Genomic DNA, 22,550 nt, shown 5'->3' with positions numbered 1-22,550 from the left:
AAATAGCAAAAACTATACAGCACTTGTTATGGGCCGGGAACCGGAAGAAAAGCTTTGTACATACTAAGCCATTTCATCTACTTCCTATGAGAGCTGTACTATTACTACCCACTTTACAGATGAAGAGACCAAGCACACAAAGTTTTCTTCACTTGCTCAAGATCACACAGCTAGCAAGTGGCCCAAATAGGACCCCTGCCTCTCTGGTTAAACCCCCAAACACATGATTAGCGTGTCAGTGTTGTGGGCATGATTCCAGAGTAATTTTCAGGACAGGATCACGGCCACTTACCATCACAGACAAATTTACAAATGTACATTATTATTTTTTTTTTTTTTTTTTTTTTTTTTTATTTTTTGCTTTATCACAAATTTAATCAGTTATATGTATACATATGTTCCCATATCCCCTCCCTTTTGCGTCTCCCTCCCACCCTCCCTATCCCACCCCTCCAGGCGGTCACAAAGCACCGAGCTGATCTCCCTGTGCTATGCGGCTGCTTCCCACTAGCTATCTACCTTACATTTGGTAGTGTATATATGTCCATGCCGCTCTTTCACTTTGTCACAGCTTACCCTTCCCCCTCCCCATATCCTCAAGTCCATTCTCTAGTAGGTCTGTGTCTTTATTCCTGTCTTACCCCTATGTTCTTCATGACCTTTTTTTTTCTTAAATTCCATATATATGTGTCAGCATACAGTATTTGTCTTTCTCTTTCTGACTTACTTCACTCTGTATGACAGACTCTAGGTCCATCCACCTCATTACAAATAGTTCAATTTCATTTCTTTTTATGGCTGAGTAATATTCCATTGTATGTATGTGCCACATCTTCTTTACCCATTCATCCGATGATGGACACTTAGGTTGTTTCCATCTCCGGGCTATTGTAAATAGGGCTGCTATGAACATTTTGGTACATGTCTCTTTTTGAATTATGGTTTTCTCAGGGTATATGCCCAGTAGTGGGATTGCAGGGTCATATGGTAGTTCTATTTGTAGTTTTTTAAGGAACCTCCATACCGTTCTCCATAGTGGCTGTACCAATTCACATTCCCACCAGCAGTGCAAGAGTGTTCCCTTTTTTCCACACCCTCTCCAGCATTTATTGTTTCTAGATTTTTTGATGATGGCCATTCTGACTGGTGTGAGATGATATCTCATTGTAGTTTTGATTTGCATTTCTCTAATTAGTAAAGATGTTGAGCATCCTTTCATGTGTTTGTTGGCAGTCTGTATATCTTCTGTGGAGAAATGTCTATTTAGGTCTTCTGCCCATTTTTGGATTGGGTTGTTTGTTTTTTTGTTATTGAGCTGCATGAGCTGCTTATAAATTTTGGAGATTAATCCTTTGTCAGTTGCTTCATTTGCAAATATTTTCTCCCATTCTGAGGGTTGTCTTTTGGTCTTGTTTATGGTTTCCTTTGCTGTGCAAAAGCTTTTAAGTTTCATTAGGTCCCATGTGTTTATTTTTGTCTTTATTTCCATTTCTCTAGGAGGTGGGTCAAAAAGGATCTTGCTGTGATTTATGTCATAGAGTGTTCTGCCTATGTTGTCCTCTAAGAGTTTGATAGTGTCTGGCCTTACATTTAGGTCTTTAATCCATTTTGAGCTTATTTTTGTGTATGGTGTTAGGGAGTGATCGAATCTCATACTTTTACATGTCCCTCTCCAGTTTTCCCAACACCACTTATTGAAGAGACTGTCCTTTCTCCACTGTACATTCCTGCCTCCTTTATCAAAGATAAGGTGACCATATGTCCGTGGGTTTATCTCTGGGCTTTCTATCCTGTTCCATTGATCTATCTTTCTGTTTCTGTGCCAGTACCATACTGTCTTGATTACTGCAGCTTTGTAGTATAGTCTGAAGTCAGGGAGCCTGATTCCTCCAGCTCCATTTTTCGTTCTCAAGATTGCTTTGGCTATTCGGGGTCTTTTGTGTTTCCATACAAATTGTGAAATTTTTTGTTCTAGTTCTGTGAAAAATGCCAGTGGTATTTTGATAGGGATTGCATTGAATCTGTAGATTGCTTTGGGTAGTAGAGTCATTTTCACAATGTTGATTCTTCCAATCCAAGAACATGGTACATCTCTCCATCTATTTGTATCATCTTTAATTTCTTTCATCAGTGTCTTATAATTTTCTGCATACAGGTCTTTTGTCTCCTTAGGTAGGTTTATTCCTAGATATTTTATTCTTTTTGTTGCAATGGTAAATGGGAGTGTTTCCTTGATTTCACTTTCAGATTTTTCATCATTAGTATATAGGAATGCCAGAGATTTCTGTGCATTAATTTTGTATCCTGCAACTTTACCAAATTCATTGATTAGCTCTAGTAGTTTTCTGGTAGCATCTTTAGGATTCTCTATGTATAGTATCATGTCATCTGCAAACAGTGACAGCTTTACTTCTTCTTTTCCAATTTGGATTCCTTTTATTTGCTTTTCTTCTCTGATTGCTGTGGCTAAAACTTCCAAAACTATGTTGAATAAGAGTGGTGAGAGTGGGCAACCTTGTCTTGTTCCTGATCTTAGTGGAAATGGTTTCAGTTTTTCACCATTGAGGACGATGCTGGCTGTGGGTTTGTCATATATGGCCTTTATTATGTTGAGGAAAGTTCCCTCTATGCCTACTTTCTGCAGGGTTTTTATCATGAATGGGTGTTGAATTTTGTCGAAAGCTTTCTCTGCATCTATTGAGATGATCATATGGTTTTTCTCCTTCAATTTGTTAATATGGTGTATCACGTTGATTGATTTGCGTATATTGAAGAATCCTTGCATTCCTGGGATAAACCCCACTTGATCATGGTGTATGATCCTTTTAATGTGCTGTTGGATTCTGTTTGCTAGTATTTTGTTGAGGATTTTTGCATCTATGTTCATCAGTGATATTGGCCTGTAGTTTTCTTTCTTTGTGACATCCTTGTCTGGTTTTGGTATCAAGGTGATGGTGGCCTCGTAGAATGAGTTTGGGAGTGTTCCTCCCTCTGCTATATTTTGGAAGAGTTTGAGAAAGATAGGCGTTAGCTCTTCTCTAAATGCTTGATAGAATTCGCCTGTGAAGCCATCTGGTCCTGGGCTTTTGTTTGTTGGAAGATTTTTTATCACAGTTTCAATTTCAGTGCTTGTGATTGGTCTGTTCATATGTTCTATTTCTTCCTGATTCAGTCTTGGCAGGTTGTGCATTTCTAAGAATTTGTCCATTTCTTCCAGGTTGTCCATTTTATTGGCATAGAGTTGCTTATAGTAATCCCTCACGATCTTTTGTATTTCTGCAGTGTCAGTTGTTACTTCTCCTTTTTCATTTCTAATTCTATTGATTTGAGTCTTCTCCCTTTTTTTCTTGATGAGTCTGGCTAATGGTTTATCAATTTTGTTTATCTTCTCAAAGAACCAGCTTTTAGTTTTATTGATCTTTGCTATTGTTTCCTTCATTTCTTTTTCATTTATTTCTGATCTGATTTTTATGATTTCTTTCCTTCTGCTAACTTTGGGATGTTTTTGTTCTTCTTTCTCTAATTGCTTTAGGTGCAAGGTTAGGTTGTTTAGTCGAGATATTTCCTGTTTCTTAAGGTGGGATTGTATTGCTATAAACTTCCCTCTTAGAACTGCTTTTGCTGCATCCCATAGGTTTTGGGTCGTCGTGTCTCCATTGTCATTTGTTTCTAGGTATTTTTTTATTTCCTCTTTGATTTCTTCAGTGATCACTTCGTTATTAAGTAATGTATTGTTTAGCCTCCATGTGTTTGTATTTTTTATAGCTCTTTTCCTGTAATTGATATCTAGTCTCATAGCATTGTGGTCGGAAAAGATACTTGATACAATTTCAATTTTCTTAAATTTACCAAGGCTTGATTTGTGACCCAAGATATGATCTATCCTGGAGAATGTTCCATGAGCACTTGAGAAAAATGTGTATGCTGTTGTTTTTGGATGGAATGTCCTATAAATATCAATTAAGTCCATCTTGTTTAATGTATCATTTAAAGCTTGTGTTTCCTTATTTATTTTCATTTTGGATGATCTGTCCATTGGTGAAAGTGGGGTGTTAAAGTCCCCTACTATGATTGTGTTACTGTCGATTTCTCCTTTTATGGCTGTTAGTGTTTGCCTTATGTATTGAGGTGCTCCTATGTTGGGTGCATAAATATTTACAATTGCTATATCTTCTTCTTGGATCGATCCCTTGATCATTATGTAGTGTCCTTCTTTGTCTCTTCTAGTAGTCTTTATTTTAAAGTCTATTTTGTCTGATATGAGAATTGCTACTCCAGCTTTCTTTTGGTTTCCATTTGCATGGAATATCTTTTTCCATCCCCTTACTTTCAGTCTGTATGTGTCTCTAGGTCTGAAGTGGGTCTCTTGTAGACAGCATATATATGGGTCTTGTTTTTGTATCCATTCAGCCAATCTGTGTCTTTTGGTGGGAGCGTTTAGTCCATTTACATTTAAGGTAATTATCGATATGTATGTTCCTATTCCCATTTTCTTAATTGTTTTGGGTTCGTTATTGTAGGTCTTTTCCTTCTGTTGTGTTTCTTGCCTAGAGAAGTTCCTTTAGCATTTGTTGTAAAGCTGGTTTGGTGGTGCTGAACTCTCTCAGCTTTTGCTTGTCTGTAAACGTTTTAATTTCTCCATCAAATCTGAATGAGATCCTTGCTGGGTAGAGTAATCTTGGTTGCAGGTTTCTCTCCTTCATCACTTTAATTATGTCCTGCCACTCCCTTCTGGCTTGTAGAGTTTCTGCTGAGAGATCAGCTGTTATCCTGATGGGGATTCCCTTGTGTGTTATTTGTTGTTTTTGCCTTGCTGCTTTTAATATGATTTCTTTGTGTTTAATTTTTGACAGTTTGATTAATATGTGTCTTGGCGTATTTCTCCTTGGATTTATTCTGTATGGGACTCTCTGTGCTTCTTGGACTTGATTAACTATTTCCTTTCCCATATTAGGGAAGTTTTCAACTATAATCTCTTCAAATATTTTCTCAGTCCCTTTCTTTTTCTCTTCTTCTTCTGGAACCCCTATAATTCGAATGTTGGTGCGTTTAATGTTGTCCCAGAGGTCTCTGATATTGTCCTCTGTTCTTTTCATTCTTTTCTCTTTATTTTGCTCTGCATTAGTTATTTCCACTATTTTATCTTCCACCTCACTTATCCGTTCTTCTGCCTCAGTTATTCTGCTATTGATCCCATCTAGAGTATTTTTCATTTCATTTATTGTGTTTTTAATCGATGCTTGATTCATCTTTAGTTCTACTAGGTCCTTGTTAACTGTTTCTTGCATTTTGTCTATTCTATTTCCAAGATTTTGGATCATCTTTACTATCATTATTCTGAATTCTTTTTCAGATAGACTGCCTATTACCTCTTCATTTGTTAGGTCTGGTGGGTTTTTATCTTGCTCCTTCTCCTGCTGTGTGTTTTTCTGTCTTCTCATTTTGCTTATGTTACTGTGTTTGGGGTCTCCTTTTTGCCGGCTGCAGGTTCGTAGTTCCTGTTGTTTTTGGTGTCTGTCCCCAGTGGCTAAGGTTGGTTTAGTGGGTTGTGTAGGTTTCCTGGTCGAGGGGACTAGTGCCTGTGTTCTGGTGGATGAGGCTGGATCTTGTCTTTCTGGTGGGCAGGTCCACGTCTGGTGGTGTGTTTTGGGGTGTCTGCAGACTTTTTATGATTTTAGGCCACCTCTCTGCTAATGGGTGGCGTTGTGTTCCTGTCTTGCTAGTTGTTTGGCATAGGGTGTCCAGCACTGTAGCTTGCTGGTCGTTGAGTGAAGCTGGGTGCTGGTGTTGAGATGGAGATCTCTGGAAGATTTTCGCCGTTTGATATTATGTGGAGCTGGGAGGTCTCTTGTGGACCAGTGTCCTGAAGTTGGCTCTCCCACCTCAGAGGCACAGTACTGACTCCTGGCTCCTCAATTTGGGATGATTTGTTGTCTATTCATGTATTCCACAGATGCAGGGTACATCAAGTTGATTGTGGAGCTTTAATCCGCTGCTTCTGAGGCTGCTGGGAGAGGTTTCCCTTTCTCTTCTTTGTTCTCACAGCTCCCGGGTCTCAGCTTTGGATTTGGCCCCGCCTCTGCGTGTAGGTCGCTGGAGGGCGTCTGTTCTTCGCTCAGACAGGAAAGGGTTAAAGGAGCAGCCTCTTCGGGAACTCTGGCTCACTCAGGCCGGGCGGGAGGGAGGGGCACGGAGTGCGGGGCGAGCCTGCAGCGGCAGAGGTCGGCGTGACGTTGCACCAGCCCGAGGCGCGCCGTGCGTTCTCCCAGGGAAGCCGCCCCTGGATCCCGGGACCCCGGCAGTGGCGGGCTGCTCAGGCTCCCGGAAGGGCGGTGTGGACAGTGACCTGCGCTCGCACACGGGCTTCTTGGCGGCGGCAGCAGCAGCCCCAGCGTCCCACGCCCGTCACTGGGCTCCGCGCTTTCAGTCGCGACTCGCGCCCGTCTGTGGAGCCCCTTTAAGCAGCGCTCTTAATCCCCTCTCCTCGCGCAGCAGGAAACCAAGAGGGAAGAACAAGTCTCTTGCCTCTTCGGCAGCTCCAGAGTTTTCCCGGACTCCCTCCCGGCTAGCTGTGGCACATTAGCCCCCTTCAGGCTGAGTTCTCGCCGCCAGCCCCAGTCCTCTCCCTGCGCTCTGACCGAAGCCCGAGCCTCAGCTTCCAGCGCCGCCCGCCCCGGCGGGCGAGCAGACAAGCCTCTCGGGCTGGTGAGTGCCGCTCGGCACCGATCCTCTGTGCGGGAATCTCTCCGCTTTGCCCTACCCAGGTATGTGGGGAGTTTCTTGCCTTTTGGGAGGTCTGGGGTCTTCTGCCAGCGTTCAGTATGTGTTCTGTAGGAGTTGTTCCACGTGTAGCTGTATTTCTGGTGTATCCGTGAGGAGGAAGGTGATCTCCGCGTCTTACTCTTCCGCCATCTTACCCGGAAGTCCTGTACATTATGATGAATACACATCAATTCATTCCCAACATTTATCTGCCCCAATGAGGCTGGAGAATACCTGTGCTCCCCTGCGTATCTTTGTGGGGATAGAGTTATGGGTCTTGTACCTGCAGCAGATCACAGTTTCCAGGTTGGGAGAGACAAGCGTGGTTTCTACATCTCTGAGATTCTCATGCATCCCTCTAGAGGTCTCCCCATTTGAACCCCTATCCTAGATACTGATGTAAACAGAATCTACTTGAACTATTTACATTGTTTCTCAAAGTTTAGGTAGATGAGTATCATGTTATTTAACACATGCATTAATAAAATTACTCCATCTATTCTTATTTACCCAGTGCATTACTTACCTATCTATTCTAGACGAATTTTTAAACAGTCAACCTATAGTGATTCTACATTCGACTGCATATTATTATCTTCAAAGCCTCCCTTTGAAGAGCTTTATCCCCATTTCATTGCTGTTGCCTTTTTCCTTGAAAGGTTTGGAAATCTTGTTGCTAATCAGTCTTGTGAGCTAATTCGCAGAGAAACCAGGCTGGTTATTTGATGGATACTCCTGTCCCCGGCACCAGGAAATATGGTTCCTCTATTTGATATGAGAATAGCAAGAGAGGTACTGTCCAGGACTACCCTAGGAATTCAGCTGGACCCCTTGCTTCATAAGTTTTTTATGAGGGGACCACTCATTCTAAATAGAGACACTAAAATTTTAATCACCCAAAGGTCTGTCACAAGAACCTGCAGGTGGATTTTGCACTGTCTGTAGAACTTGGCTCTTTTCCTTGGATGCACTTTTGAGTCTGAGAACTGTGCACATCTTTTTCCTTAGCAAGCAAGTTATTTTAAGAAAAGAAAGTGCACTCACTCGTTTAGCATTGTAGACTTGAGGTAAAACGTTTGTCTTTCAGCAGGTTGGAGTTTTCTGATTGTTTTCACTTTACTCGTGGGGGCAACATCTGCCCCCAATTTACCTGCAGAGGTTCTTTCAGGGACTTGTTGAGCTTAAATATCCCATCCTTGGGCCAGCAATGATTTTACCACTCTAAGAAGGCCTGGAAGGGCATTAGCTGAGGATGTCCTTGCTGGCCCAGGCGCAATGATTTGAAAACATGCCCATGGTTATCCCTTTGCCTTCGTTATCCAGACTGGAGTCCTTTCCCAGCCCCATCTGGAGAGCTTGGCTCAGTGCTGGGGAAGGACAGATTCCTAGCAGATGGTTTATCAGAGGACCTGGCACATGGTTTGGCCAAGAAAACCTCATCTAATACCTCTGAGTTTGGGAAGCTTTAGAGTGAAGGGTAGTTCCAATCCTTCTGCACAACCAGGAATGTTTTGCTTATTAAATTTTTAAAACGATGCTCAGAGTAAATCTAGACAGCAGCAGTTCTGAAGATCTGGCACCACAGACGATAGCAAACTAATGTATCCCCTTAGACAAGTTTTACAACATCTATAAAGTTTGGGATAGGGCCAGAGCCTTGGGCCTGAAAGGAATGAGACTCATGCAAAAAGATATCAGGCATTTTGACAAGTGATATTTTAATTTAAAAAAAAATGCAACTCTGATCAGCATGAAACGTCTCGAATGTCTAATAGGCTGCTTAAAATTAATATGTTCAAACCTACTCCTTCCACAGTCTTTCCCATCTCAGTGGCAACTCCATCTATCCATTTGCTCAGGCCAAAAACCATTAGAATCATTCTTGCTTCCTCTTCCTCTCATATGCAATATCCAGTTCATCAGTAAACTTTGTCAATTCTACCTTCAAAATATGTATGGTATTCAACCTCTCTGCTACCACCCTGGTTGGAGCTGCCATCCAGATGGTGGCAGAAGCCACCTACCTGGCACTCTTGCTCCCATATTTACTCCCATTCAGTCTATTCCCAACCTAGCATTCTGAGTGAGACTGCTGGAATCCCTGACACACCATGGCACTCCTCTACTGAAGGCACTCCAGTGGCTCCACATTGCACAGCATGAAAGGTCCCTCAGCTCCTGTGTCACAGAGCCCCTTGTGTCTCTGCACTGATCTTTCATGGCTCTCCCCTGGCTCTTTCTGCTCCAGTCACACTGATCTTTCTGGCCCATGAACTCTGAAGCCATATGCTCATCCAGGACATTTGAAGTTGTCCAATCCCTTTGCTGGAGCATTCTTTCTCCAAATATCCACTTGGTTTTTTCTCTCTCTTTCCCTCTCCCTCCTTTTCTTTCTCTTTCCATCCTCCTCCTCCTTCCCCACTTAATTTTTTTCTGTGGAATTTATCACCATCAGATATACTGTATATTTTTCTCATTGTGTTTATTCTGTCTCTCTCTACTAGAATATACACTCCTTTAAGGGCAAGGAGTTTTGTCTCTCTTTTGTCTCTCTTTTAAAAAATTATTATTTCCATATCATGAAGAACCAAGAATAGAGCTTGATACACATTAGGCACTTAAAAGTTATTTTCTGAATAAATAAATGATATATTTCCCAAATATGTGTTAGGCACTGTGCTTATTGCTGTATATACCGTGGTGAACAAAACAAAGGTTCATGACCTCATGGATCTTCAAGTCTAATGGGTGGGAATAGTAATTAATTAATTAGACATGAGAAAGAATTGAAGCGTTTGTAGAAGTGAAAATGTTGAATTAAGATGGAGAGTTGGGTTTGAGAAATGGCATTGTGAGACAGAAATTAAGCCATGTTGATTTGGTTGTTGGTTTGGGGTGTTACCCTAACCATGGGGACCATTGAAGGCTTTTAAGCAGTCAAGTGACATAGTCCTGTGTACATTTTATAAAGTCCTCTCTGGATGCAGTGTGAGAATGGGTTGGGAAAGGTCAAGAGTGGACACAGGGAGATGTGATGAGAGGTGATTGCTGTAGTGCAGTTGAGAGATGATGGTCACAGGTTGGGGCAGTCTGCATTAGAGAGAAGGACATGAACTTAGAGACTGTTTGAATAGGATTTGGGTGGATTTGGTTGGTTAGGAAGTGAGAGGGGTTAAAGATGAACTTCATGGTCAGCCTTGAACAGCAGGTGTGTGTCATTTTCTGGGAGGCTTCCTGAAGTAAGTGGGGTTTGGGATGCAGAGTGATATGGTGGTGAGGGTGAGAAGGTGGAGAAGGTTCTGAGTGTGACATATACATAGGCAACATCCCTATGGTGATATTCCTGCTTAGGAGCAAGCCTGAGCAGGTGCAACAGATGTTAAGAGCCATTAGTTTACAGACAGATGGTGAGCCATGTCACTGGGGTGGATGGGGTCACAAGGAAAGGGTCAGGATGAATAAGGAAGGAGGGCTGGGGCAGAATGCCACCTGACTCCAACATGTCAAGGCCTGGGTCATGTAGGCAAAAGAGCCTACCATGAAGTTGGGAGAAAAAGATCATGTCAAGGAAGCCAAGGGTACAGAGGAAGGTACAGTCAGCTGTGCCAAATATTATGAAGAGATCAAGCAAGGCAGGGACTAAAAGTAAACACTGGAATTTGGAACATGGAGGCCACTGGTGAGAGCAGTTTCATGGGAGCATTGGGGAATAAGGCAGATCATGCAGTGAGAGAAGAAGGGAAGGTGGGGAAATGGAAGCAGAGGGGAGATAAGAAATGTAGCTGTGAGAGGCACAATCAGTGGAGAAAAGCTGCCCAAATGAGCACATTATTTTTAAGGTGAGTAGACTTAAGTGGCTGAAATGTTTGGAGGAGGCAGTGGTCAAGGAGGGCTGCACAGACTTTGGCAGCCTGAGATACTGTGATTTATAAGCATATTTATTTGCTCATTCAGATGACTAAAATATATTTCTCATAGATATTGGTTCCATCGGTCCTAACTCACAGCTCCCAAAACCTTTGGAATTTCCTGAGCAATAAGAGGAATGGGGGCATCTTTTGTTGTAATATTTGATTTCTTGTCCTCAGTTCCTGAAGTCTCCTCAGTGCCATACAGGTGAAATGGATGTCTTACCATTCATAACAAGCCTGTTTCCCCCATAGCTGGGTTTAGGTTAATAAGGTAAATTTTGGAAAGCATCTAAGGATGGGGCTTTGTTACCAGGGGAACCAACCACATGATTAGAGGGTTGGAACTTTCAGTCCTGAGCCCCTCTCCAGCCCCAGTCTTCTGGGAGGGGAGAGAGGCTGGAGATTGAGTCCAATCATCAATGGCTAATGATTTAATCAAGCATGGCTTATGTAATGAGGCCTCCATAAAAAAACCCAAAAGGAGAGGGTTTGGAGAGCTCCTAGGTCTGTGAACACGTGGAGACGTGGGGAAGGTGATGCCCTCAAAGAGAGCACAGAAGCTGCACATCCTTTCCCCAGACCTTGCCCTGTGCAATGGTAGGAGGTAACACAAACCTGGTTTGTCTGCTGACCTTAACAGAAGAGTCTGAGAATCTGTTCTTTGTCACAGTCTCGACATCCCTTAAGGTTGGGAAGCAAGTCCACTTTCCTCAATCTTGTTGCAATCCTTTGCTGTACTCCTTCCATCATTTCTTCATGGTGGGCACAAACTGGAAGTAGGAGTGGAGGGAAATAGAGAAGTCTAGAATAACTTCTGGGTTTGAGTGTTATGACAGTTAGAGGCAGGTATCGGGGAGGTAGGGGATGCAGGAGTGGAACAAGGTGGGGGGGAGTGGATAATGAATTCCATTTTTTAACATATTGAGTGAAGATGCTTACGAGACACTGAGAAGGAAACAGTAAGTAGTAGGATCTATGGCTCTGAAGTACAACCACTAGCTAGGGAGAGAGCTGTGGGTTGAAGACAGATATGGATAAGTTATCCATATATAGGCAGTGATTGTAACCAAGAGAAAGAATATTTGGAGTGAGTAGCAAGGTGGGGCCAGAGCATGCTGTAGGGAATACCTGCATTTACAGGGCAGGTAGAAAAACATCCAGCTGCGAAGATTGAAAAGAAGGTGAGGGGAAACCAGGAACGGTGATGCAAAGCCCAAGGAAGGAGGATTTGGACAACAAGGGAAGAGTCAACAGGGCCAGTGCTGCAGTGGATCAGGTAATGGGAAACTGAAGGGAGGGCACTGAGCACCTTTATGAGGGTCCCAGAGCTACAGGAGCTGCAACCTCAGAGGACACACTGTGTGGAAACAACTGGGATGTTGTCTGAATTCCACCCCAAGGCTCATGGCTCCCTTCAGTTTTTATAAGTCAAATGAGGAGATTGGACTAGATGACTAAGTTTCTTCTGGTTCTGAAATCATGATTCCCAGAGCTTTCACAAGAATAAAAGCCAATAACAACAAAAGATTGGCCTCCTCTGGGGAACATTTTAAGACTGGTTCACTAAAGCAGCCACCTAAGCAGGCCAAAGTAAAGAAATCTTGATCTCACCAAGGGTCTTTGCTGGAAATCAGGGGAGTATAAACACACCAGCCTGCTGGAGGAATGTGCTGGATCCAGGCCCCTGTGTGCTGCCCTCTGCCCACTATGAGCTGCCCCTGGAAGTGCTAGACCCCCAGGGGGTTTTAAAACCTTGTCCCCCAATAGGAGGGGCTGCCACGTGGTGCACTGAGCTGCTGTGTGAGGCTGGATAACTGCTTGTCCAAAAATTTGTTGGAAAAATTCAGGCAACTCGTGGCAGCTGAACTAGACGACCTTGCGGTTATTTTCAAGCCAGTGATTCTTACATCCTCTGAGGGAGACCTCATTCCCATTACTAATTTTGTCATGTTTCCCATGGGGATTCTCTTGCAAAAGACTTCTGCCCTGATTTCCACTCAGAGGTCACTCAGCTGGCTTCCCTTCTCTGCCTACAGAGCCTCCTCTTTAATAGCAGGAGAGGTGAGGCCCCTGACCTTGATGTGCCAGTTGAGCTGAGCTTCTGTCTCCTCCCAGCTTCTCCTTGGACCTTCACCTTCCCCTGGGAGGAGTTCCACGCTGTGGGGCTTGAAGTCAGGGACATGATGGATGTCTGAGAGTCTGGGGCAGAGGGTGGTCCAGGGTCTGGTTTGAGACGAGGCCGTGCTGCACAGACCACAGAGGAGGCCTGTGTCTCCCACCACACTCCGTCTTCACCCTTGCTTCAGCACCCACAACAGGGAACGTGCTAAGAACTGAGGTGGTGGGGCACAGTCAATCCTCAGCATCCTCCACCCTTTCCACCCAGCCTATTTCCCCAGGTGTAGGGTCTAGCTCTTGGTCTCCACCGTGATGATGCTGCAGGTTCTAGAAACGGAGGTAAAATAGAAGATGAGCCTCCCTCTGGGGACCCTAAAGCCCTGGATGATCACTCAGTTGGGCAGCAGGTGCAAAGCACAGGAGAGGATTGGAGGCCACATGGCAGGCAGCAGTGAGGCCATATGACAGGGGAAAGGTAGGTGTGCGTGAGAGCTGCAGGAGGGCCGGACCCCTAGGAGAAGCGGGAGTTTCACACATTGCTGCTGGATTTTCACCGAGAGCCCCGAGGCTGGAAGGAGACCCTCCCCGCCTGGCATGCGGGCGCCTTTGTTGTTGGTTTGCTCTCCTCCTTCCAGCCCTGCCTCCATCTCAGCTGCCCCTCCCCCTCCTCCCTGTGCTGCAGCCTGGGAACTTCTCACCTTTCAGTCCAGAGGCCAGGTGTAGGCTGAAAGGCCAGCCCTGAGCAGCGGTCACGGTGCCCTTCCCCAGGGTTTCAGTCTGGTCTTGCATGTCTCAAATCCACTTTTTTTTTTTTTTTTTTTTTCCCCACGGTACGCGGGCCTCTCACTGCTGTGGCCTCTCCCGTTGCGGAGCACAGGCTCCGGACGCGCAGGCTCAGCGGCCGTGGCTCACGGGCCCAGCCGCTCCGCGGCACGTGGGATCCTCCCGGACCAGGGAACGAACCCGTGTCCCCTGCATCGGCAATTGGACTCTCAACCACTGCGCCACCAGGGAAGCCCTCAAATCCACCTTTGCCCCGTGAGAAGTTGTGTCTCACTCTCCGGTCGCTTCTGGCTCGGAGTAGGGTGGCGGCGAGAGGGCGGTGTGTACAAATCGCTGGGGGCCATTGTGATCTCCACGTAACTGGTAACTCAGGTACCCCTTGCAGGTGGAGGATGGGCTCTGAAGACGGCTGAAGTTGTTGTGTGTTCGGTGTGCGTCACCTGCGGGGCTCGGACCGGGCCTTTGGGAACTATTTTTTAGTAAGTGGACAGCCGCGGAGGAGCCCGGATGTAAGAGCATCGGCAGCCGAACTGGCGGCATCTGGTTCTCCCTGGAGGAGGGACAGGAAAGGGAGGGCAGCTGCAGCTCTGCCTCCTCAGTCCTGTGCTTACCTCAGGCTCCTGGGAAAAGGGTGCCCCCTCCACCCATCCTGAACCAGAGGATGTGCAGGTCTCATCCCCACGTGAAGTCTCCCCATATACCTGCAAGACCCAGGCACACTGGCGACATTGTCTTGCCCGGGAGGAAGAGGTGAAAGGGGGGCGGGAGCATAACCAACCTTTCTCCTTGGGGGAGGATAGGGATACAGTTGCCCTCATCGTTATTGTTACAGAAATGCGGAGCAAGCTCATAAGGTACACGGCTTCTCCTGCCACCACCCACCTGAGCCGTCAGCATCCATTTCCCCATGGAGCTCAGCAACCAGCGCGAGCCATGACACCACCTCTTCCGCTGCGCCCTCCACCTGCTTCCTCACCATACTGTTCCAGCCTCGCAATTAACTAGGCACAGGGTCAATTGATGGGAAGGGTGGCCAAGGGGCACTCCTGCCATTCTACCTCGCTCATAGCAACTCACCTGCCTCCTTGCATGGTGGGCCATGGCTCATAAAACCTGACCGCGGCTAGGTCAGTGTGAAGGCAACAGTGAATACACGGGGTGGGCTAGAAGGTGCAAAGTCTCCCCTTACTCTGCCCCTGCCATCATCTATCTGCAAATCATTTAGCCCACAAATATTTATTGACTACTTACTCTAGGGTAATGGCGGGAAAAGAACGATGTGACATTGTAATATTAGTAATGTATATATGGTTTTCATCCCTGGTTCCTGGCACAAAACTTTTAGATCTGCCTAAAACTCTTGGAATTTCTTGAGTGAAGTGGTAAATAAATACATTTATTCCTTTACTTGTTTATGGTCTGGCTCTGCCAACTGGAAAGCAGGCTCCTGAGAGGGTCTTTACCTACTTTGATCACTTTGCATTTCCAGTGCCTGAAACAGTGCCTGGGACACTGGATAAATATCTGTTTATTAAACAAAATAAATAATGAATGAACCTCACAAATGGTTTCTAAATTACAGCTGTGAAAAGTGCCCAAAGGAAAAATCACAGAGTGCTGTGAGAGCACATCATCAAGGACGTGTGCAGGTCTCATGATATAAACAGGGGGTCCTGAAGAGTCTATTTTGTTGGGCCAGATGGCTTGACAAGTGGATTGGTGGGTGTGGGACTTCACCTCTGTGGCAGAGAGGCTGTACCTACTTTCACTTGGGTCCCTGACACATTTAGCCTCTTGATCTGCACTGCCTAAAACATTAGCTACCAGCCATGTGTGCCTATTTAACTTTAATTAGAATTAAATGAAATTTAGAATTTACTTTCTTAGTCACACATTTCAAGTGCTCAGTAGCCACATGAGCCTAGTGGCTACCATCTTGGGCAGCACCATTGGATACAGACTATTTCCATCACTGCAAACAACACTGGTCTAGAGCGTGTTTCTCACCAGCAGGCCAGTAGGTATGGCATAAGATAACTGCCACATTTGGCATCTGTATACATTCCCATTAGCAGTTCCAAAGATAGGTAGATACATAGATAGATGATAGATAGATAGATAGGGAGAAAGAGAGACAGAGAAGGTGAGGGAAAGGGAGAGGGAAACAAGAGACCTGGTTACCAATGACCCCCATGGACTCATGTTACATTTCCTGTGAATTTGCACTTTCCTGTGAATCACAAAACAAGCTCTCCCCTATTGCCTCTCACCCTACCCCTGCCCCTTACCCTAAGAAACTTCTCTTATTGCGATGCTGGGCCCAGAACCAGAATCCAACAGATGGTTGCTCTTATTCATATACTCACATTTCCTGCTGGAAGGAGAGGGGTGAGATATTCTTATACTGTCTGCATAGGAGGAACAAAGGGAGAACTCACTTGGACTTCGGATGGAGGCTCGTCTGTAACTAGTGACACCACTGCTGAGAAGCCAGGAAGTCAGGTGCACTGCTCCCTTTTCAGGTTAAAGCATAACATCATCCGCAGGAGAAAATTATAGAAAGAGAAGGGCCTTTGAGCCTCCAGAGCAAGGTGGCTAAGGCAGGCTCAGAAATCTGTACTTTCTAAGCAGGGCATTTTATCATTCTTGCTTTCTTTGTGTTTATCCCTCCTGTGTGCTCCTTTTGTACTTTAATTTTTTTGACAGGCCCAGCCAGGCTTAGCTGTGCTAAGGACAGCCAGAGGCAGAAGATTTTGTCCCCACTTGTTCTGGAGCATTCGAGAGGGCGCAGCCATTTCCAGTGGCAGGCTGGTGGCAGAGGAATTTTCTGTGAGCAAGTCCCAGGGGAAAATAAACCCTGGTAGACAATATTGGATCCACTTGGTGAATTCTTTCTTTCTGCCTGGAGCTTCACCTTCTAGGGCAAAAACCGTGGATGTTTTAATAAGGGAAGTGATAACAGCAATAGGCTCTAAGGCTAAAGTCTGGTAGGATACAACACCTGTGCCGCATACAACTACAGCAGTGCATAGAAATCACATATTTGCATATCTTACAGGACCTGGTGTGACGAGAAATGAAGAAAACTCAAAGGTGAAATTATTAATATACATATGAATTACTTGTCATCTCCCATTTGTTAGAGAAATACAATTACAAATATTCCTTGTGAGATTACATGCTAATGTTAATTTCTTATAGCCCTTGAATAAGTTCAGGATGGATTTTCCCAAGCAGTTCAACATACAAGTGACTACGTGTGAATATGCTCATTTCCAGGGATCGGTTATAAGCGATGAATTCTGTGTGTGTAACAGCCTTTGTCAGAGCCATTGTCTCACACACTTCTAACTAGACAGCCCTCCCTGTGTCACTCCAGTGGCCAAGGAGCAAATAGGAAAAATGAACCATCAATCAATTTAATGCTAGCCTTTCCTTTCACACAGAAAACCTCCACTCAGCTGATGATGACTGACATAAAAACTAAATCCATCCGCTTTATCACTCCTCTCCAAAAGGACAAGTCTGAGAAGCAGGGAAGAGGAGAAAATACGTAGGATTAGCCTTACCTTTAGTCACTGGTCTGCTGTTGTACTAATAATCTATATACTTGGGGGGAGAAAAATCAACTGTTAAAATATTCCTATTGCAGTTTAGTGCACATTCAGTATAAAATGTGGAGGTGTGGGCTTCCCTGGTGGCACAGTGGTTGGGAGTCCGCCTGCCGATGCAGGGGACACGGGTTCGTGCCCCGGTCCGGGAAGATCCCACATGCCGCGGAGCGGCTAGGCCTGTGAGCCATGGCTGCTGAGCCTGCACGTCCGGAGCCTGTGCTCCGCAGCGGGAGAGGCCACAACAGTGAGAGGCCCGCGTACTGAAAAAAAAAAAAAAATGTGGAGGTGTGAATCATAAGCAATATATTTGGGAGTAGGATTCTCGGAATATCCTGTTTAATGTGATGGGAAACATCTTAAAAATAGGGTCTGAGCATAGGGTTAGGCCCTTCATTCATTTGTTCATTCATTGAACAAATATAGATTGAGTACCTATTACGTCTCAAATGCATGCTGGTCACTGAGGATGCAGTGATGACCAAGGCAAAAACCAGTTCTTCCCTTCATGGAGCCAACAATCTGGGGGTGGAGACAGATGTTTAATAACAGAGTGAGATAAACGTTACTGGAGGAGAGGCATAGAGCATATCACTCCACTACAGACAGTCCAGGTGGTGGGAGTGATTGAGGCCGGGGCCCTTCTGAGGAAGACACATTTAAGATGTGATACAAAGGGTGGGCAGGATTTAGGAGGATTAGGAGGTGGGGGTCAGGGGGCGGTAAAAGAGAGAAAGGCACATGTGTAAGCCCCAGGGCAAGATGGAGCAAGGGACATTTCAGGAACAAAGATAAGACAAGAATGGCTAGTGCAGAGAAAACAAGGAGGAGAATGACTCATAATGAAACTGGAGAGATTGGAAAGGGTCAGATCCCACATAGCCCCGTGAATCTGGTTGAGGAGTTTAGAATCATGCAAAGGGAAATGGGAAAACAAAGAATTCTAAGCACAGGAAGGAAATGCTTTAGAAAGATCTGCCTGTGTGCAACAAGAATGATTAGAAGGGTATAAGACCAGAGGCATGGGGTCCAGTTACTTGGCTAGTGCAGTAGTTCAGGTGAGAGACAATGGGGTTTGGACTAGAATAGGATCTGTGGATATTTAGAGAAATGGTCAGGTTCAAGGGATTCCCAGGAGACAGAACCCACAGCACATAATGATTGATTAGATGGAGGGAGAGGTGAGGGCAAAGAAGGAATCAGGGATGACTCCTAGGCTCCTGGCTTGAGCAGTGGGGTGGATGGTGATGCTTTTCTCTGAGCCAGGGTGCACCGGAGGAGGGCAGGTTTGAGGAGGTGGGAAGAATACGACAACTGTAGTTGTGGAAATGTTGAATTTAAAATACTTACAAAACATCCAAATAGAGATGTCCAGTAGACACTTTGATATATGGCTCCGGTGCTCAACAGAAACAAGGCTGCATGTCTATTCCACTTTTATCTCCAGTCTTCTCGACTCATTTAGACAAGGAAATATATTATAGATAATGCCTCTGGAAAATTACTGATGAGCTATAAAAATGAAAATTAAAAAGTATTCCTCAGCCTCTAAATTCAACCTCTGGGAAGTTATCCCAAATAAATTATCCAGAAAAAGAGAAAAGCCACACACATTGAATTCTGATTTATAATAGCAAAAAACTGGAAAACAGTTCATACCCAGTAAGAAGGGCTAGTTAAATAAGTTACAGTGTACCAACAAAATAGAATACTGTAGAGTTACTAAAAACAGTAATTATGTATATTTTATAGGAGCTTAGAAAAATGCTGTGTCATTTAAAGCTAAACAACAAAATTAAAAAATCTGTTTATGCTATGATTACAATTTTGTAAAAACTGGCCATACGTGAACAACTCCTAGAAGGGCACTTGAATAAACAGAGTTGACTTGCTGAATGTTGGAATTATGGTGGTTTTAAAAAAAAATATTGTGAAAATGTTACTTGTAAACTAAGCATGCAAACAAGTAAGATAAATATGGTTTTGTTCTTGTTGTTGAGTTTCCGTCTTATATAATCATAGGTACTGTCTTGCTGAGTTGCAGAGCTGGAGTTCAATACTTGTGCATGGCTCAATGGACGTTGTCAGCAAGGATATCGTCTCCCAGGTCAACCCACAATGACTCAGGAGTCGCATTTCTGAGCATGTCCTAATATTTCCCGCCCCCTCCCCCACCCCCCCAGAAAAAGAAAAGTCAGAGCTCCTTGGAGCACATGTGAGTCTCCACCGAGACTAGGTGGAGACTAGGGAACCAAATATTTACCATGATTAATCTCTTCCCATTCTTTTCCTCTGGTCCTGACTTGCCTCAGGAACCTAGTAAGAATTCATGGCCAAAACCTTTGAGACAGGTTCTCCTTTGTCTGGTTCAATGTTTTCATTATCTCCTCATCAAAGTCTCCTCAGTGTATATTTGCAAATGATCATAAAGTTGAAGTGCCAGTGGTCTCCAAAGGTGAAGTGCCCTGTAGACACCGGCTGCCCATTGTTACTATTCTTGTCTATTCAATTACGCCCTTTGTGATCCACAGGGGCATAGGAGGGTTTTTGCTCATGGAAGAATCCTGTGTGATGACAGTACCAGCAACAGCTGAGCTAAAATGCAAACCTCCTGGGTCAGATGTCATCCTGAAATAGGTTGTGAGCAAGGTTGCTGTACTGGCAGGATCCTTTGTTTTTCAAAAAAGAGAAGCTATGCCTGGGAACTAGTATAGAAAATAAAATCCAGTGGCAAAGTATAGTGAGGAGAGATTTCAGGCGTTTGAAATACTAGGCTATGTGGCAAAGAGTCCAATGCACATGAAATGATGGAACATAAACCCTCAGAGGTAAAAGAGCTCTTTTCATGCTGGGAGAAAAAAACAAAATCAAGCAAAAAGTGCATTTAAAATGCCCTTGTCTTGTGTTTATGGCAAATGGAGAATTAAGTAGATTGGCTGGTTGGGCTCGCTTGGAAGAGATGAAATGGCTGAATATTCAGATGCACCCTTTCTTTTCCAGGGCAGCCACAAGAAAGAGGCAGGGCATGCCACAATGGAGCCATGCAGGGCATGCTGTGAGCAGAATTCCTGTCCCAACTCCTCTCTTCCCCAAGCAGAGGGTGATTTCACATCTTCTTAGGATGTGCTGTTCTGTGGGAGATGGTCGAAAGGATGCTCAAAGTTATAACGGCTCTTGTGTCTGTAAAGACTGACTGCAATGCCCTCTGATAATAGCTGCCTAGGTACATAAGTTGTGGTTGGCAGAGGGATGGCTTAGTGTTTTTATAAATGCCCCCAGCCTTATTATATATTTAACTTTTTATGTTGAAATCATTTGAGAAGTAAAGACAGTACAGAGAGTTCCCACATACTTTCCCCCTAATGTTAACACTTTACACAGCCATGGTACATTTTTCAAAACACAGAAATTCACACTGAGATAGATTTTGTTCACATTTTACTACTGTTTCCACCAATGTCCTTTACCTGTTCCAGGATCCTGTTCAGGATGCCGCACTGCATTCAGTTGGCTGGTCTTTTCCAATCTGTGATATTTTCTCAGTCTCTCCTTGTTTTCTACAACCTTGATACTTTTGAAGAGTACTGGTCAGGTATTTTGAGGAATGTCCCTCAATTTCTGTGTGTCTGATGCTTTATCATGGTTAGACTGGGGTTATGGATTTCAGGGTAGAATGCCACTGAGTTGACCTTCCCATCACATGATATCATCATGACATCACCATGACTTATTACTGGTGATGTTCACCTTGGCTTGGTTAAGGTGGTACCTTCCAGGACCCCCCACTGTAAAGTTACTGTTCTTCCCTTTCCCTACTTTATTCCTTTGAAGAGAAACATTAACTCCAGCCCACACTTGGGGGAGGAGGAAGGTGAACATATGCTAAAACCACCACAGAAATTAATAAATACTTGGGGGGAGTTACTTTGAACCAAATAGTTTTATTATTTTAAAATGAAATCGACTTTTTTTTCCTGATCACAAAAGTAAATGTAAAGCAGAAAGCCTAAGTTTCACCGGTCTCACAGACAAAACCCCAAATCTCACTAATCACTGTGTGTGTTTAATATTTGATAAACACACTGAAGTTTAGGACCTTGTGAGCATAATTTTAATGCAAAGTTATATTTGGGAAGGCCATAGAGTATGATATGTATGACTCATTCACTGTCAGGCCCCTAACAAGAATCGTTGCTTAAGATCAGTACAGTTACCCAAGGTTTAAAAATGTATGGGCTTCTAACTAAGAACCATGTAACAGGGCAAAAATAATCTAGATGGAAGTTGTATGTGCTGAGATGGGGCTTGAGTCAGGGGCAATGAGCCATCCACCAGATCTCAAGCACAGCGACCTCACTCTCACCTCTTGACCTTTGAGACAGAGACCAAAGCCACAAGTCTTCCACTGTGAAAACGGAGACATTTAGACATTCTAGAATGCCAGCTTAATCCTCATTCAAAAGTGTTTGATTTTCACTGACTGCAAAAGAAAATTCGGATGCTTTCCTCATCATTTTAGGAGCCCTCACCTTGTGGGAAAGGGGCCGCCCAGCTGGCAACAGTTACGAGTCATTTCATGAATATCATGTCTTTGAAAAAAATCATAATTCAAATCTTTTTTCTAATGTAAAGAGTGTCTCAGAAATATTATAGTGAAGTATGTAGGGAAAAAGTAGATGGCGTAGAAGCTGTAAGCACTTTATCAAATTTACATTGAATATCAATCAGCCTCAAGAGAAACCTAGAGATATTTTGCCATCACAGTGGGGAGTATAAATAAGTTTTAAAAACTTGTGAGTGGCACAGGTGCCCTTTCACTGTCTCCCTTTTGCTTTTCTTTTTTTCAAATATTTATTTATTATTTATTTATCTAGGCTGTACCGGGTCTTAGTTGTGGCATGCGAACTCTTATTTGCGGCATGCACGGGAGATCTAGTTCCCCGACCAAGGATGCACCTGGGCCCCCTGCATTGGGAGCGAAGAGTCTTACCCACTGGACCACTAGGGAAGTCCCCCTTTTGCTTTTCTTAAGTAAACTGACTGGTACGTCAGTTGTATTCAGGGTCAGGGAAAATATGTAAAGGCAGTTTTGCAACCCCTAAGAGACCTATTTTCATTTACTGTTGCTCCATATTGACAGATAGGAATTTGGATCCTTCTCTCTCTCTCTCTCTCTCTACCTCTGGTTCCCCCTCTTCAGAACTCCAGACAAGGGTAAGGAGTAAGAAAACAATGCTTTTGTTATTTGTGGGTAACTAAATAAATAACTCTGTGTGTCCGGAATTAACACCACATGGACTTTGATATTGATGCGAAGCAAGGTAGGGACCAAGTTAGACTCCTGCCATATTTAAAACAAGAACAA

Source organism: Hyperoodon ampullatus (genome assembly GCF_949752795.1).
Source record: "Hyperoodon ampullatus genome assembly, chromosome: 2".
NCBI classification, from domain to species: Eukaryota; Metazoa; Chordata; class Mammalia; order Artiodactyla; family Ziphiidae; genus Hyperoodon; species Hyperoodon ampullatus.
Note: the sequence above shows the minus strand (reverse complement) of the source record.